The sequence below is a fragment of the Haematobia irritans genome, chromosome 1, assembly GCF_050003625.1.
Source record: "Haematobia irritans isolate KBUSLIRL chromosome 1, ASM5000362v1, whole genome shotgun sequence".
Lineage (NCBI taxonomy): Eukaryota > Metazoa > Arthropoda > Insecta > Diptera > Muscidae > Haematobia > Haematobia irritans.
This window is the reverse complement of record NC_134397.1, coordinates 264,355,293-264,375,285: the sequence shown is the minus strand read 5'-3', so window position 1 is coordinate 264,375,285 and position 19,993 is coordinate 264,355,293. Positions and strand designations below refer to the sequence as shown.

Here is a 19,993-nt window from a genome sequence, read left to right as displayed (position 1 = left end):
CAAAGAAAAACAATTTTTTTTTTTTGTGTCACAATTCGTTTTTATTATTCAACATAGTTCCCTTCAAGAGCGATACAACGATTATAACGACCTTCCAATTTGTTGATACCATTTTGGTAGTACTCCTTCGGTTTTGCCTCAAAATAGGCCTCAGTTTCGGCGATCACCTCTTCATTGCAGCCAAATTTTTTCCCTGCGAGCATCCTTTTGAAGTCTGAGAACAAGAAAAAGTCGCTGGGAGCCAGATCTGGAGAATACGGTGGGTGGGGAAGCAATTCGAAGCCCGATTCATGAATTTTTGCCATCGTTCTCAATGACTTGTGGCACGGTGCGTTGTCTTGGTGGAACAACACTTTTTTCTTCTTCATATGGGGCCGTTTTGCCGCGATTTCGACCTTCAAACGCTCCAATAACACCATATAATAGTCACTGTGATGGTTTTTCCCTTCTCAAGATAATCGATAAAAATTATTCCATGCGCATCCCAAAAAAACAGAGGCCATTACTTTGCCAGCGGACTTTTGAGTCTTTCCACGATTCGGAGACGGTTCACCGGTCGCTGTCCACTCAGACGACTGTCGATTGGACTCAGGAGTGTAGTGATGGAGCTATGTTTCATCCATTGTCACATATCGACGGAAAAACTCGGGTGTATTGCGAGTTAACAGCTGCAAACACCGCTCAGAATCATCAACACGTTGTTGTTTTTGGTCAAATGTGAGCTCGCGCGGCACCCATTTTGCACAGAGCTTCCGCATATCCAAATATTGATGAATGATATGACCAACACGTTCCTTTGATATCTTTAAGGCCTCTGCTATCTCGATCAATTTCATTTTACGGTCATTTAAAATCATTTTGTGGATTTTTGTGATGTTTTCGTCGGTAACCACCTCTTTCGGGCGTCCACTGCGTTCACCGTCCTCCGAGCTCATTTCACCACGCTTGAATTTTGCATACCAATCAATTATTGTTGATTTCCCTGGGGCAGAGTCCGGAAACTCATTATCAAGCCAAGTTTTTGCTACCACCGTATTTTTTCCCTTCAGAAAACAGTATTTTATCAAAACACGAAATTCTTTTTTCTCCATTTTTTCGCAATAACAAAAGTTGCTTCCCAAAAGACGCTCTATCTCACAAACTAATTGACTTACAGACGTCAAATTTTGATACGAATTATTTGAAGGTTGGTACTATATAAAAATAATGTGCATTCAATACTAGCGACGCCATCTATGTGTCAGACCGGAGACTTATCAGCCAACCCGTTATATAATTTCTTCAATTGGAATAAAAATGAATAAATAAAAAAGTGGCTTTTAAGCACACATATGGATAAAAGAAAATACTTTTTTTATTTTATATCTAATATTTTATAAAAATTCGTTTTGAAAGGAAAGTTAAAAAATACTTTTAGAATATAATATTATTATTTATATTTTTTCTTAAACAAATTATTAATGCTTTAATTTATTAGCAGGATTTAGAATATAATCAAAAAATAATCAAATTTTCTTCTAGGAGTTATTTTACTTTTGGTTTTTTGTTTTAATAGAATTGTCATGTAGCGTGATTCTAAAATTGTTATTTCATCCTTGTTTTTCTTATAAACGATTTTCTTATACGAAAAATTTTTCTTACAACAAAAAAAAAAAAACAGGGTGTTTTAATGAAATTTGCTTATATGCTTTTTTCTCTTATGGGATATGTACTAATATTCGTTGCTTACTGTATGGACTTTTAAAAAAATTTAACTAAATTGTATTACAATTGCCAATGTCACTCCGATATCACAAGTAAATAATTTTCGAAAATTCTAGAACATTTTTACCACATAATTTGTTTTTTCACTTTCATAGTTTGAAGGAAAAAATTGGAATACAAAACGGCAAAAATAGTTAAAATTTAACAATTTCAAGAAATTCGGAGCTATTTTAAGGGTATTACGAAGCAAAGTCAAGCAATCTTTCTAAAAACATAATAATTCCAAGAACAAAAATAGAGTTTAAGTGGCTTTCACTTTTGTTTGAGTGTAGCGTCGCCAGAATGAATTTGCGTAAAGTGAAGTTTTTTTAGTTCACAATAGCCATTTATTACTAGCACTAGCAAATAATTGTTACCACTTGAACAATTTATGCATTAAAATCAGACATTTTGTTTATTTTCCATCTGCGTATTTAAACAGCTGATCTCAGTGCTGTGCGTTATTGTGATTTCTTTTAGTTCCTCGTGGCTTGATTACCCAACACTAAAGGAACTAAGCCTATTATTTCACACAAATACGAGTAAGATAACAACCCCGGGTTTGATACCCTTTTCAATGTGGAAGATGTTTACTCTCCGAGGTGGAAAAGCACATTATCAATTAAGATGCTTTTTCCATGGAAAGCACTTTAATCATGTTTATTGTGAATTTTAGTACATTGAATATGTTGCTGAAACGTTTGAAGTTTATTTTGTTAAATGCAATAAAAAATAAAAGCTTCAGTGATGACAGCTACCTAAATGCCGATTCACTCACAACAACGCCTATTGGAGGAAAAGCCTTTATTATAAACTATTGAAACAAACCCCGAATTTATGTCAAATAAGCAAAAAGTTTCTTTTACCTGTTTTTAACTTTATTTAATGATTTATGATTTATAATGATTCATGAAACTCCATTAGAGCAAGTTTAGCTAACCAACCAATAAACCGTACAACGGATTGTAATTCTGTTTATAAAATCACATGTATCCGTGAACACTAAGAACTTAACTGCCAAATATTTTTGTCCATACTCATAAACTTTTAATGGAGCTAAGTGAAAATGGCCGTAACGAGTTTCATTTAAATAGAAATCCTACATTATTGTCATAATATAATGGCAACCCTGTAATGCATTCTTATATGAACCTACGTGAGAGAGAGAGAGAGAGAGAGCGAGCGAAAAATGAATTCAAACAAATAATCTGTTGTTACGTAGGTTAGGTAGGATATGTGTATGTGTGTGTATGATATAGTGTGAAAAGAGATAATAAATGAAGAATGAAAGAAAAAGTTTAGGTCTGTGGGTCGGGGTCGGTCGGTTATTGCTATCAAAAAGGCGAAGGTCTCGCTGCTTGTCCGTACAAACACTGAAAACAGCAACCCCTTTCAAGTGATTTTGCTGATACAACACCCTACCCAACCCCCTCCTTAGAATAATGCAAGCAAGCCAGCTAGGTGATACAATGAATGGAAATAATGAAAAAACAAGAGGTAAATAAATAAACTACAGGTTATTTCTTATTTTTAAATTATACATGCTTAAGGAAAATATCGAAAATATTTCGATTTAAAGCACAAATGTATACATATTACGAAAGAATTTAAGCCGGTTGAAGTCGGCTAGCCGATACCCTAAAACCCAATTTGTCCATCCTTTCGGTGAGAGAGTATTTTTGCCATATAATACTGGCAGGATTTCAAATGCATGACCATCTTGCAAATAGAGGGTAATGGGTTCAATCCCAATCCATATTCGGTGCAGCTACTTTTTTGTTGTGTTAAAATACCTCCAGATCACCACTTTCGGATAAATCGGAGTTTAGAAGTGTAAGAAGTCAAATCGGGAGATGGATTTATTTAGAGGTAATACCAAACCCTATTTGTGAACTTAAAATATCTGTAGATCTCCAATTTCAGGTGAATCTGATAAAAATATCGATATGTAGATGCTTAAGAATCCAAATTGATGGGTCGGTCTATATGAGGGATATACCGAACATTTGGCGTTTAACTGAAAATTTCGAACAAATACAAGAATATTAGTTCCAATTCAAAGTCGAGGAGAGGATCCCATTCCCCACAGATTATTTCATTAAATCAATTTTATTTTATTTTCTTTAAGGAAAAAAAATAAAGAAATTTACAGAAATATAATTTACAAAATTGTCTATAAAAATAAAATTTTTGACAAAAATTTCTACAGAACAAAAATTTGACACAAATTTCTATAGAAATAAAATCTTGACAAAATTGTCAATAGAAATAAAATTTTGACAAGATTTTCTATAGAATAGAAAATCTTGTCATAAAATTTTAACAAATAGAATTTTGACAAAATTTTCTATAGAAATAAAATTTTGAAAAAATTTTCTATAGAAATTAAATTTTCATAAAATTTTTTATAGAAATAAAATTTTGAAAAAAATGTCTAAAGAAATAAAATTAGGACAACATTTTTCTACAGAAATTAAATTTTCACAAAATTTTTTATAGAAATAAAATTTTGAAAAAAAATTCTATAGAACTAAAATTTTGACAAAATTTTCTATAGAAATAAAATTTTTACAAATTTTCCTATAGATTTAAATTTTGACACATATTTTCTATAGAAATTAACTTTTTACAAAATTTTTTATAGAAATAAAATTTTGACAAAATTTGCAATAGAAATAAAATGTTGACAAAATTTTCTATAGAAATAAAATTTTAACAAAATTTTCTTTAGAACTCTAATTTCACAAAATTTTCTACCCAGAAATAAAATTTCGACAAATATTTGTCTAGAAATAAAATGTTGACAAATTTTTCTATAAAAATAAAATTTTGACAAAATTTTCTATAGAAATAAAATTTTGATAATTTTTTTGTAGAAACAAAATTTTGACAAGTAGAATTTTGACAAAATTTTCTATAGAAATTAAATATTGACAAAATTTTTTATAGAAATAAAATTTTGACTAAAATTTTCTATAGAAATTAAATTTTCACAAAATTTTTTATAGAAATAAAATTTTGAAAAAAATTTCTATAGAAATAAAATTTTCACATAATTTTCTATAGAAATAAAATTTTTACAAAATTTTCTATAGAAATAAAATTTTGACAAAATTTTTTACAAAATTTTTCATAGAAATAAAATTTTGAAAAAAAAATCTATAGAAAGAAAATTTTGACAAAATTTTCTATAGAAATAAAATTTTGACAAAATATTCTATGGAAATAAAATTTTACCAAAATTTTCTTTAGAACTCAAATTTGACAAAATTTTCTACCCAAAAATAAAATTTTGACAAATTTTTCTATAAAAATAACATTTAGACAAAATTTTCGATGGAAATAAAATTTTAACAAAATTGTCTTTAGAACTCAAATTTTGACAAAATTTTCTGTAGAAATAAAATTTTTCTATAAAAATCAAATTTTGACAAAATTTTCTATAGAAATGAAATTTTAACAAAATTTTCTTTAGAACTCCAATTTTGACAAAATTTTCTACAGAAATAAAATTTTGACAAATTTTTCTATAGAAATAAAATTTTTACTAAATTTTCTACCCAGAAATAAAACTTCGACAAATATTTCTATAGAAATAAAATTTTGACAAATTTGTCTATAAAAATAAAATTTTAACAAAATTTTCTATAGATAAAAAATTTTAACAAAATTTTCTTTAGAACTCAAATTTTGCCAAAATTTTTTATAGAAATAAAATGGCAAAATTTCCTCTTGGAATAAAATTTTGACAAAATTTTCTATAGACAAAATTCTGACAACATTTTCAATAGAAATAAACTTTTGACCAAATTTTCTTTAGAAATAAAATTTTTACTAAATTTTCTACCCAGAAATAAAACTTCGACAAACATTTCTATAAAAATAAAATTTTGACAAATTTTTCTATAGATATAAAATTTTAACAAAATTTTCTATAGATATAAAATTTTAACAAAATTTTCTTTAGAACTCAAATTTTGACAAAATTTTTTATAGAAATAAAATTTTGGCAAAATTTCCTCTAGGAATAAAATTTTGACAAAATTTTCTATAGAAAAAATTTTGACAACATTTTCAATAGAAATAAACTTTTGACAAGTGATAAGAGAGAAGTTCACCACTGTGGTATCACAATGGACTGAATAGTCTAAGTGAGCCTGATACATCGGGCTGCCACATAACCTAACCTAACCTAACTTTTGACAACCTTTTCTATAGAAATTGCAAAATTTTCTATAGAAATAACATTTTCCATAGCAATAAATTTTCCATAGAAATAAAATCTTAACAAAACTTTCTATAGAAATAAAATTTTCCATAGAAATAAAATGTGGACAAAATTTTCCATAGAAATAAAATTTTCCATTGAAAAAAATTCTATAGAAATACAATTTTGGCAATTTTTTTGTTGAAATAAAATTTTGACAAATTGTTTATAGAAATAAAATGTTGGCAAAATTTCCTCTAGGAATAAAATATTGACAAAATTTTCTAAAGAAAAAATGTTGACAACATTTTCGATAGAAATAAACTTTTGACAAAATTTTCTTTAGATATAAAATTTTGACAAATTTGTCTATAGAAATAAAATTTTGACTAAATTTTCTATAGAAATAAAATTATGACAATAGTTACTAAAGATATAAAATTTTGACAAGATTTTCTATAGAAATAATATTTAGGCACAATTTTCGATAGAAATAAAATTTTGACAATAGTTTTTATACAAATTAAATTTTGACAAAATTTTCTATAGAAATAAAATGTTGACAAAATTTTTCTATAGAAATAAAATTTGTACAAAATTTTCTATAGAAATATAATTTTGACAAAATTTTCCATAGAAATATAATTTTGACAAAATTTTCTATAAAAATAAAATTTTCCATTGAAAACAAATTTCTATAGAAATAAAATTTCGACAAAATTTTCTATAGATATAATATTTTGACAAAATTTTCTATAGAAATAAAATTTTGACAATAGTTTCTACACAAATTAAATTTTGACAGAAATAAAATGTTGACAAAATTTTCTATAGAAATGAAATTTTGACAATATTTTCTATAGAAATATAATTTGGACAAAATTTTCCATAGAAATAAAATTTTGTCAAAATTTTCTATAGAAATAAAATCTTAACAAAACTTTCTATAGAAATAAAATTTTCCATAGAAATAAAATTTTGACAAAATTTTCCATAGAAATAAAATTTTTTATTGAAAAAAATTTCTATAGAAATAAAATTTCTACAAATTTTCTATATAAATAAAATGTTGACAAAATTTTCTATAGAATTAAAAATTTGCAATAGTTTCTATAGAAATAACATTTTGACAATAGCTTCTAAAGATATAAAATTTTGACAAAATTTTCTATAGAAATAATATTTAGACAAAATTTTCTATAGAAATAACATTTAGACAGAATTTTCTATACAATTTAAATTTTTACAATAGTTTCTATAGAAATTTATTTTTTACAAAATTTTCTAGAGGAATAAAATTTTAACAAAATAAAAAAAAAATTTGACAACATTTTCAATAGAAATAAAACTTTGCCAAAATATTCTATAGAAATAAAATTTTGACAAAATTTTCTATGGAAAAAAAATTTTGACAGACGATTTTTTTTTAATTTGGTAATTTTGATTTTTGGTAAAATGTTCTTCAAATTTTAGTAGATTATGTTTGGCACGAGTGGCAATCGTGGTTATAACCCATTTTCTTATATACAATGAAACCTCCCAGAAGTTTCATTTTATTTTTCTCTTAATAATAAGAAAATATTTTTTTGTTACAATATTTTCCATATTTGTGTCGTTTTCCGATAGAGTCCAATAAAATGCATTTATATTATACATCGGTTGAACGTATGCATATATATAATATATATATGCATATAATATAAAGTCATATATAATCTAGTATTTAATACTATATAGTATGCACTTTCATATTTTTTTTTTAGTTTAAGTGAGAGACACTTTGGAAAATTTTCATTTGCCATATTTCTTTCGGTTGTTCGATTTTGTTTTTTTTTTTTGTTTTTTTGTACAGAACACACACCGAACAGAAAACAAAAACCCTCACTATGAATTTGTATTCCCTGTTTGTGGTAGAATGAATAAAAACAACAACAACAACAACAACACAAACTGCAGCAATAGCAATAATAACAACAACAGTATCAGAATAAACACTTGGCAACGTCAACAGCAATCAGCAGCAACATCAGTTGCTGCCTCAGTTTCAAACAAGCTGTAGCTGCAGCAGCTGCTGCCGTCGTATACAAAGCAGTCATGATGAAATGACTACAGCAGGAATATTTAAGTTCGTTGTATTGTTGTTCGTATATTTGTCGTTTGATTGTGTTGTTGTAGCTGGTAGTAGAGAAGCCAGTAGGAAGTTACGATGACTACAATAATGTACGATACCGACAACGATTCTAAACGAGAACCAACAGTGGCGACACTGTTTGTGCTGACTGTGTTTAATGAATACAACGGCGACGATGACGATGACAGAACTACGGAGGATGGACTGATGGACAGACAGACTAGGGATCTATAGTATAAACCAATAATCGATTTTTCGACTATTCGATTATTGACTTTTAATCAAAAATCGATTTTCGATTATTTTCACCAATCAAAATTCGAATATTCGATTTTTCATAATCGAATTTCATAGAAATAATGATTATACAAAATATTCGATGTTATGGTATCTATTTGTCTTTTTGTTAGTGTTATCAACAATAGTTGGTAAGAAATGCCAAAAATTAGTGTTCCAGTCAAACATGTTAATTTTTTAAAGTTGTTTAATATATTTTTAAAATAAAATTTTTAACATGTACGTGTCATTTATTATTATTTCCTTAAATATTTGTTTAATATATTTTGAAAATGTTCAATCTGAAATTTTCAACATGTTATCATTACCCGTATAAATGCAAGGAAATTGAAAAAAAAACAAAGGATTAATTTCCACCAATTTGATATTTGATTTAATCAAGTCAACATTTTTATTCTTATTGGTAATATAATAAAACTTAAGAAATATATGATAGTCAAAATTAAAAATTAGTTGAAAATCTAAAATAGATTTTGCGATTATTTTAAGGTTAATAATCGATTTCGACTTTTTTAGATTTTCATGCCAAAATTCGAATAATCGATTAATCGATTTTCGATTAATAGATCCCTAAGACAGACGGACGAGTAAAGGTAGAGAACTATACTAAACTTTCCATATGGTCTGCTATGCATAGCTGTGGCATTGAGAATTGAAACCTTTGTGTGATCGTACGAAACGGATATAGCGGCTCTAAGTGTTATTTTTTTAACTGCCCGAAAAAAAAGAAAAAAAACAAAACTAAATATACAAACACACATGCATATATATAATGAAATGCCAATAAACGAAATTGATTGTTGGGCAGGAAAAAAATCCATAAAAAATATGTGGTATAAATACAATGAAATTGAAAATTGAAAATAAACAAGAAAAACAGAAACAAAAATTGTAAAAATAAAACGAAACTTAAAATTGGTAAACACTAAAATCGTGAAATCTTCCGAAAAAAACTACCCCCTTAGAGTCAAGTGAGTATAAAAAAATGCTGTGCACAAGAAAAAAACACACAAACAAATTGCGTCGTTAGCAAAAATATGAAAGTTATTTCCAAATTTGCCTATTGTTGGTAAATTTTGTTTTGTTCAATTTTTTGCTTGTGGTTGGTCACAAAGCCATTTTGTCCATTACATTGTCGCCTGACCACTTTGTCTTCTCTCATCTTTGGTTTGCTTTTTTTTCTTGTCGCGAAGACCCTTATGACAATACAAAAACAAAAATGTGTAGCAGAAACCCCCTCGTTGAGTAGTAGTAGTGTGATGTATGGTGAAATACCCTCTAATTTCATTTGCAAATGACACGAGTCAAATCTTTAAAGCAACAACAATACTAATAAAAGTGCACAACAAAACAAGAGAAATCATGTGAAAAATTACGTTTATATTTCTAAATTTGTATTCTTCGTGGGCCCTCTCGTAATTGCAATTTGTTGTTTTTTTTATCTAAATAAGTCCTGCAACATTGTTATTTCCCACATAAACACACACACATTGTTGTATGGCAACCAGCTTAAAACATGCCAATGATTGCAAATATGAACCCTCAACTAATAAAGCTTAATTTTTTTCGATTGCTGTCAACGTTAGGTAGGCATCATTACAAAACCATGTGTTTGGGTGTGTGTGATTGCGATGGAGTGAAGAGTGAGGTGAGAATTTTGTTTTACATTATTGCCAATTACTCTTGAACACTATTGGACTAGGATTCCTACAATAGAAATAATAGCTACTTTTATTTATAATAAATTATAAAAATTTAGAAAATTTTAAAGAATAAAAATTGCACATTTATTTAAAATATCGTATTGTTAGGGAAAAAAATCCAAGATAACTTTGCCAAAATTTTATTTCTATAGAAAATTTTGTCAAAATTTTATTTCTATAGAAAATTTTGTCAAAATTTTATTTCTGTAGAAAATTTTGTCAAAATTTTATTTCTATAGTAAATTTTTTCAAAATTTTATTTATATAGAAAATTTTTTCAAAATTTTATTTCTATAGTAAATTTTGTCAAATTTTATTTCTATAGAAAATTTTGTCAAAATTTTATTTCTATAGAAAATTTTGTCAAAATTTTATTTCTATAGAAAATTTTGTCAAAATTTTATTTCTATAGAAAATTTTGTCAAAATTTTATTTCTATAGAAAATTTTGTCAAAATTTTATTTCTATAGAAAATTTTGTCAACATTTATATAGAAAATTTTGTCAAAATTTTATTTATATAGAAAATGTTGTCAAAATTTTATTTCTGTAGAAAATTTTGTCAAAATTTTATTTCTATAGAAAATTTTGTCAAAATTTTATTTCTATAGAAAGTTTTGTCAAAATTTTATTTCTATAAATTTTTTTTTCAAAATTTTATTTAGCTATTTTTATTTATAATAGCTACTTTTATTTATAATAAATTATAAAAATTTAGAAAATTTTAAAGAATAAAAATGTTATATTTATTTAAAATATCGGATTCTTAGGGAAAAAATCCAAGAAAACTTTGTCAAAATTTTATTTCTATAGAAAACTTTGTCAAAATTTTATTTCTATAGAAAATTTTGCCAAAATTTTATTTCTATAGAAAATTTTGTCAAAATTTTATTTCTATAGAAAATTTTGTCAAAATTTTATTTCTATAGAAAATTTTGTCAAAATTTTATTTCTATAGAAAATTTTGTTAACATTTTATTTCTGTAGAAAAATTTGTCAACATTTTATTTCTATAGAAAATTTTGTCAACATTTTATTTCTATACAAAATTTTGTCAAAATTTTATTTCTATAGAAAATTTTGTCAAAATTTTATTTCTATAGAAAATTTGGTAAAAATTTTATTTCTGTAGAAAATTTTGTCAACATTTTATTTCTATAGAAAATTTTGTCAACATTTTATTTCTATAGAAAATTTTGTCAACATTTTATTTCTATAGAAAATTTTGTTAAAATTTTATTTTTAAAGAAAATTTTGTCAAAATAAAATCAAGATTTCAGAACACATCATCAGAAGACCGCCTTCAAAAAAAAGTTGAAAATGGTTCGGTCACCATGTATTTTTGAACGAAAATTTTCTTTTAATTCTCAAGTAATAAAATTGGATGAAAGATCAATATGAAGATGAATCATCCTCAACATTTCTATATTTATGGGATATATTGTCCTAATCAATGACGAACGCTAATGAGCGGGCAACATTTGCGACCGATTACTCACAATTGTTGAAAAATGTCTTATCAAAATAAAATCCTGTGTCCCTTTCTATTTCAAATGCTCAATTTACACCGGAGGAGTAAATTTTTCTTTTTAAAATTTTGACGATTCGCTGTGCTTAGTTTTTATACCCTGCGCCATACTGTGGAACAGGGTATTATAAGTTAATGCATATGTTTGCAACACCCAGAAGGAGACGAGATAAAGGGTGATACGGTCAAAATGTGGTCAATATAAACTTGACGTATTTCTTTCAGTTTTGCATTTAAAAAACCTGAACACTCCTCATTTTGAAGGTGTGTGTGTAGAATGTTGCTCCTATTTTGATTTTGGAATTCACTCTTCAGTTGTCAAAATGCCGTCCAAGCAAGAAGAGCAGCGTATCAAAATTTTGCTCGCGCATCGCGAAAATCCGAGCTACTCGCACGCAAAACTGGCAAAATCGCTAAAAGTTGCCAAATCAACCGTTACAAATGTAATTAAAGTGTTTGGGGAACGTTTGTCGACAACCAGGAAGTCTGGATCGGGGGGAAATCGAAAACCGAAAGCCGCTGAGACGACAAAGAGAGTTGCCGGTAGTTTCAAACGAAACCCTAACCTCTCTCTCCGAGATGCCGCAAATAAGCTGGGTGTATCGTCTACAACCGTGCATCGAGCCAAAAAACGAGCCGGACTATCGACTAACAAGAAGGTAGTGACTCCAAATCGCGATGATAAACAAAATACGACGGCCAAAGCGCGATCCCGGAGGCTGTACACGACGATGCTGACGAAGTTTGACTGCGTGGTAATGGACGACGAAACCTACGTCAAAGCCGACTACAAGCAGCTTCCGGGACAGGAGTTTTATACGGCAAAAGAAAGGGGAAAGGTAGCAGATATTTTCAAGCACAAAAAACTGTCAAAGTTCGCAAAGAAATATGTGGTTTGGCAAGCCATCTGTACCTGTGGCTTGAAAAGCAACATTTTCATAGCTTCCGGGACTGTCAACCAAGAAATTTACGTGAAAGAGTGTTTGAATAAACGTCCGCTGCCTTTCCTGAAGAAACACGGTTGTTCCGTACTGTTTTGGCCGGATTTGGCATCTTGCCATTACGGTAAAAAGGCCATGGAGTGGTACGCCGCCAACAACGTGCAGGTGGTTTCCAAGGACAAGAACCCTCCCAACACGCCAGAGCTCCGCCCAATTGAGAAATACTGGGCTATTGTCAAGCGGAACCTAAAGAAGACCAAAAAACTGCTAAGGACGAGCAGCAGTTCAAGACAAACTGGCTTTCTGCGGCGAAGAAGGTGGACAAGGTGGCTGTACAAAATCTGATGGCAGGTGTCAAGCGTGAGGCCCGGAAATTCGGATTTGGAAAAGCGAAAGCCTAACTGAATATTTTTCCTGAATTTTATACTAATTGAACTTGAAAAAAAAATTTAATTTGATTTTTTAAATAAACGATTTCACCGATTTACACGCGTTTCCCTTGACCAAATTTTGACCGTATCACCCTTTATATGTATTAGAAGTTTAGGAAAATTAGAGCCATTTTTACAACTTTTCGACTAAGCAGTGGCGATTTTACAAGGAAAATTTTGGTATTTTGACCATTTTTGTCGAAATCAGAAAGACATATATTTGGGAGCTATATCTAAATCTGAACCGATTTCAACCAAATTTGGCACGCATAGCTACAATGCTAATTCTACTCCCTGTGCAAAATTTCAACTAAATCGGAGCAAAAAATTGGCCTCTGTGGTCATATGAGTGTAAATCGGGCGAAAGCTATATATGGGAGATATATCTAAATCTGAACCAATTTCAAACAAATTTGGCACGCATAGCTACAATGCTAATTATACTCCCTTCGCAAAATTTCAAGTAAATCAGAGTAAAAGATTGGCCACTGTGGTCATACGAATGTAAATCGGGCGAACGATATATATGGGAGCTATATCTAAATCTGAACCGATTTCAATAAAATTTGGCACACTTGACTACACTACTAATTGTACTCCTAGTGCAAAATTTGAACCAAATTGGGGTAAAACTCTGGCTTCTGGGACGGTATAAGTCCACATCGGGCGAAAGATATATATGGGCTATATCTAAATATGAACCGATTTCAATAAAATTTGGCACACTTGACTATACTACTAATTTTCTTCTTGTGCAAAATTTTAAGCAAATTAGGCTAAAACTCTGGCTTCTGGGCCATATAATTCCATATCGGGCGAAATATATATATATGGGAGCTATATCTAAATCTGAACCGATTTCTTCCAAAATTAATAGGGTTCTATTCTGAGCCAAAACAGATAATTGTGCCAAATTTGAAGTCGATTGGATTAAAACTGCGACCTAGACTTTGATTACAAAAATGTGTTCACGGACAGACGGACATGGCTATATCGACTCAGGAGCCCACCCTGAGCATTTTTGCCAAAGACACCATGTGTCTATCTCGTCTCCTTCTGGGTGTTGCAAACATATGCACTAACTTATAATACAGTGTTCCACAGTGTGGCGCAGGGTATAACAGGTTGGCTGATAAGTCCCCGGTCTGACATATAGATGGCGTGGCTAGTATTAAATGCATATTATTTTTATATAGTACCAACCTTCAAATGATTCGTGTCAAAATTTGACGTCTGTAAGTCAATTAGTTTGTGAGATAGAGCGTCTTTTGTGAAGCAACTTTTGTTATTGTGAAAAAAAATGGACAAAAAGGAATTTCGTGTTTTGATAAAATACTGTTTTCTGAAGGGAAAAAATACGGCGGAAGCAAAAACTTGGCTTGATAATGAGTTTCCGAACTCTGCCCCAGGGAAATCAACAATAATTGAATGGTATGCAAAATTCAAGCGTGGTGAAATGAGCACGGAGGACGTTGAACGCAGTGGACGCCCGAAAGAAGTGGTTACCGACGAAAACATCAAAAAAAATCCACAAAATGATTTTGAATGACCGTAAAATGAAGTTGATCGAGATAGCAGAGGCCTTAAAGATATCAAAGGAACGTGTTGGTCAAATCATTCATCAATATTTCGATATGCGGAAGCTCTGTGCAAAATGGTGCCGCGCGAGCTCATATTTGACCAAAAACAACAACGTGTTGATGATTCTGAGCGGTGTTTGCAGCTGTTAACTCGTAATAAACCCGAGTTTTTCCGTCGATATGTGACAATGGATGAAACATGGTTCCATCACTACACTCCTGAGTCCAATCGACAGTCGGCTGAGTGGACAGCGAACAGGTGAACAGTCTCCGAAGCGTGGAAAGACTGTTTTTTGGGATGCGCATGGAATAATTTTTATCGATTATCTTGAGAAGGGAAAAACCATCAACAGTGACTATTATATGGCATTATTGGAGCGTTTGAAGGTCGAAATCGCGGCAAAACGGCACCATATGAAGAAGAAAGAAGTGTTGTTCCACCAAGACAACGCACCGTGCCACAAGTCATTGAGAACGATGGCAAAAATTCATGAATTGGGCTTGGAATTGCCCCCACCCACCGTATCCTCCAGATCTGGCCCCCAGTGACTTTTTCTTGTTCTCAGACCTCAAAAGGATGCTCGCAGGGAAAAATTTGGCTGCAATGAAGAGGTGATCGCCGAAACTGAGGCCTATTTTGAGGCAAAACCGAAGGAGTACTACCAAAATGGTATCAAAAAATTTGAAGGTCGTTATAATCGTTGTATCGCTCTTGAAGGGAACTATGTTGAATAATAAAAACGAATTTGACAAAAAAAATGTATTTTTCTTTGTTAGACCGGGGACTTATCAGCCAACCTGTTAAAAACGCCAAATTGGCAACGCTGGAGCTATCTAAAGATAGTAAATTGTGATTTTGCAATCCAATATGTAGCACTCATATTATCACGCTGGATACCATCACGAATAATCAAAATGATTTTGTAAGCTTGTATTTAAAATTAATTCTCACAGGAATAAATCTATCTGCTAACAGACGAGATGTTTTGAAATGATGGTAACCTGAAACTGTTTTGGTTTGGTATTTGATTTTACCTATAGCCAAGTTAAATACTCTGAAAGAATATTTTTGTTTTCTCAGAAACAAAATTGTAGACAAATAGAGATTTTTTATGCATACATATTTTCGTTAACACACCCAGAAAAAAAGTGTCTTCGAAACTAAAGGAAAAAATGTTCATCAATTTAGTTTAGTCATTTTATTTCCACTCAGTTAATATTTTGTGTGAAATAATAAAATTTACTTGTTTCAGTAAAAAAAATCCTAAACTGAAAGCAGTTAGGAATTGTTCATTAACTAGAATAGGGCATGGAATTTTACTAATACTGTTTTCTTCGCTGGGTATAAGAATTTACTACTGAAAAAGAAAATTTTATTCACTGATAACAAAGCTTCATAAAAATAAACAAAAACCGAACTAAAACCAAGTTTCCTCAAATTTAGTAAAATTTCTTATAAAACGATAATACTGACTTCCTTTATTATAGAAAGCTTATCATACATACGAATAACACTTGGCATAGAAAAATATTTTAGTTCATTCGTACTACGAAGTATTCAATCCTTTCAAAACTTAAGGAAACACACTTGTTAGAATATAGGAAAATTTCCTACATTTCTTTTATCTACCTGTAATCGATACCTGTCTTTGATGTAATCGATATGTTTGCGCGTGGGTTGTTTTTTTAGTTGGAATCGCGTTTTTATGGTATACGGAGAGATTGTTAAAAAATAATATAGTAAAATAATAATATAAAAAACAAATAAAATATATAAAATATTTGTTATTTTAAATTAGTGAGAAAAATGTTCGTTTTTCGAAAATTGGTTTATAAAAAAGAAAACACCAGCAGAATAACAACCCCTTCATTCGACTTCATTTTGGAATCTTCAATTATCAGGTAATATTCAGTGACGCTAACCTTTTGTGAAAAAAATTGGTTTTGGATTTTTTTGTTTATATTTGTATGTATTGAAATTGTAAAAGGTGGACAAAATTGCTAGGCAGCAAATTATTCAAAGTGAAAGGTACTACAAGAAGAAAAAATGTGTTTTAATTTTTCAAGGCCAGTCGATGCTGTTGATTCTAAATAAATATATTTAATATATTAATAAAACATGTCTTTTATTGAGGAAAAATTGCTTATATAAATACATAAAATTGTATTTAAAAACGAAGGTAAGCAGATCTAAATTTGAAGTAAAATGGTTTACCACAAATATGTAAGATTTGTCCAAATGAATGAAAAAAGTTCAATAAAATCATTCCATATATGAATTCAATTTAGTTAAATTTTTTCATTCTGTAGTATAGTGGTACATAAATATAGGAAAATGTTAACTAATATACGGAATGCATTCTACGTAATTTCTACGAAAATCACATCATTCAAACAAATAAAAATGTCTTTGGCGCTATACGAAGTTCAACTTTCTTCACAATGAGTTCATTTTAACTTAAAGAAGGGGTCACTTTTTTCTGGGTGCAGCAAATAAAAAAAGATTAAAGACAATCATTGTAACGCTTGTTATAAATTCGGGATTATTTGTTCTTCAACAAAATACTTTATAACAAATGGGAATTCGTTACGGTATCCCAGCTACGAAGGAAACATAAAGAAAAATTTCTTTCCTCCGTAACGAAATTTTGACAAACGACAATTAAAGTCGAATTTATGACAAGCGTTCATCGAATCATTTTTATTTACTTTTAAAGAAAAAAAATTAGCTTCAAAAGAAAACTTCGTTTGCCTAAAATTTGGTTCCTTAGAGAACTTCATGGTTCATTCTGTGTGCGGTTGCAAGGGATATAAACATTTATTGTATAAAAATAATTTACATTGCTATTTGATTGACCCATACTGTATAATGTATTAAAAATAAATGCATTAAAATTTGTTTGCCTCAAATGCATCAAAATATCAAAGAAATATGACATTTTCATCTATGATCAGTTGTATAAGTTGCCTTCTTTACCACATGAATTCGTTTATTAAATGCATAATATGAATTCCTCTTGCATTTGTTTGTTCTGTTTCTGATCCCATCTATGTGAAATGAATTCCGTTCGTTTTTATTTTGCAAAATAAATAAACAATTTGCCAACATGAATATAAACAAATCATAATCAGGCAAAAGAAAGGCAACAAATCAACTCAATGATTAATATCAACAGATTTTAGAAAAGCAAGGGGGGTAAATGTTGAATTATGCAAAAAAAAAACTGAAACTGAAGGAAAACAAAAATTGGAATCCATTATAAGCATCAGAAATAATAAACAAAATTTTTATATAACAAATGTATACCAATGAAAATTCATATTAATTTATAGAACATCCGGTTTCACCAATAACCAGTCAAACGACGACCTGATTTTGATAGATGATGATGGCATTGCCATTAATGATAAACTGTAATCAATTGCAAGAAAGGAATTTCTTCAAAATTATTCGATTTTTTAATTTATTTCTAATTATTTTACTTTATAAATATATATAACAAAATAATAATATTAATTTAATTTTAAAGAAATTAAAAATTTATTTTCCTTTTATTTCAAAATGGAGACTACCAAAATTTTAATAGAGAACTCAATATCAAGGAGACCTACTGTGGATCGACTTTTCATAAAGGAAATCTAATAAAATAATTGTAAGCAAAGTGGTTATGACCTCTCTGGAAATCAGATCCGATCATTTGGTTTGTTTATAAACTGTTCGGAATGGCTTCTCTTCCTTGGAAAAAAAAAACAAATTCGGTAACTGCACCCTCAAAAAAAATCGCTTCTCTAACATATGTTCCAAACATATTTTGCAGGAAGCACATATATTATTGGATACCGCCGAAACAATTATATGTTTGTTTTATGTGAGCATATTATATGTTTGGAAGCATTTTGAGTCCAAAAATAGCCAAATTTTTTGCCTTATTATAAAACAGTTTTCCGAAACAACATACACACAAAAAAATTTTACGAAAATTTTTCCAATTAAAATTTTAATAGAGTTTTAAAAAATATTCAATTAAAAATTTAATTGATTCAACAAATTTTTTAATTGAAACAAAAATCAATCATAAAAATAATAGTATCAATTAATTTTTTAATTGGATCAATTAACTTTTTAATTGACCTTCAATTAATTTTTTAATTGATACTATCATTTCTGTGATTGAAGATATTTCAATTAAAAATTAATTGGATCAATTAATTTCGTGATTGAATCAGAAAAAAAAATTTTTGTGTGTACAACCGGTTTCACAGAAATTGCTCTCATTTCATTCTCTCGCTGTGTTATGTTGATATCTTTTTATTCAACCCTCCCGGTTTCTATCTCTATTTCTTTCTCTATACTAACTCTCTCTCTCTCTCTGTCGCTCTCTGAATAAAGTATCACAACATATATATGTTTACTCGAAATTTGTAAATTTATATATGTTTACATTCACACATATTATTTTTATGAAACATTCATGCCCCAAATATAATATATTCTAACATATTAACATATGTGTCCCAAACATTTTGTGTTAGTTTAGGAACATTACATGTTTGCACTTAAATATATTGTGTTTAAAAATTGTGCCCGAAACACATTTTGTTTATATCGGAACATATGAAAAACATATTTTTCTAACAGTGTGATCACTTTCGTGCAGGCGAATCAACTTCTTGTCTCTATCCAATCAATTCCAATTTTTTGCCACATCGGTGAGCTCTTCTTAGAACCTCAGGGGCTTTAGTCCCAGAGCATTTTTCAATATGTGTTGCATCCGTTCTCGCGATATGCTTCGCTCACGAGCAAGTCTTCTATCACTGCAGCGTCCATCACAATGGACTGAATAGACTAAGTGAGCCAGAATCAAATCGGACTGTCACTTTAACCTAAAAACAGAAATTAAAAATTTAAATGATAATATGTGAGCTCTATCAGACTTATTACTTTTAACTTATTTTATATTATTCATTCACAACTAATTTCAACTAATTTTATTAATATTAACTTATATTATATTATTCATTCACAACTAATTTCATATTGATCTTGTTTTTTTTTACAATTTCAGTTGTGTTTCCTTGGTGGACTTGTGCCTAGAGGTAAATATAATTATTTGTATAACTACTTCTATTTTAAGTAATTCAAGTTGATTATTGTGTTGAACGAGTTATTTATTGAAAAAGGAATACGTTTTAAATTTTGAAAAATAACATACATAATTGCAGTTATTTATATTTTTCTCTATTACAACAATGGGGTCTTAAGATCACGGTTGCTACTCGAGTCAAAAATATTCACAATTTAGAGAAAATTTTAGCAAAAAAATTTTTTTTAGAAACTTTTACCAAATAAATTTAGAGAAAATTTTACCAAATAAATTTAGAGAAAATTTTACCAAAGAAAAAAAAATCTTATTTTGCACTGTTTGATCAAAT

At 29.2% G+C, this 19,993-nt stretch overlaps 2 long non-coding RNA genes across 2 annotated transcripts in view; both read left to right on the top strand.

Annotated features, from left to right (window-relative positions):
* Nucleotides 1-2,980: 2,980 nt before the first annotated feature.
* On the top strand, nt 2,981-3,897 carry LOC142219692 (uncharacterized). Its single transcript, XR_012717709.1, has 3 exons — nt 2,981-3,240; nt 3,323-3,612; nt 3,667-3,897. It is a non-coding gene; the product is annotated as an uncharacterized LOC142219692 (long non-coding RNA).
* Nucleotides 3,898-8,942: 5,045 nt separating this feature from the next.
* LOC142222268 (uncharacterized) overlaps nt 8,943-19,993 on the top strand; it is a 53,003-nt gene continuing 41,952 nt past the window's right edge. The window contains exons 1-2 of the long non-coding RNA XR_012718294.1: nt 8,943-9,349; nt 19,627-19,657. This is a non-coding gene — a long non-coding RNA (uncharacterized LOC142222268). The remainder of the gene's footprint in view (nt 9,350-19,626; nt 19,658-19,993) is intronic.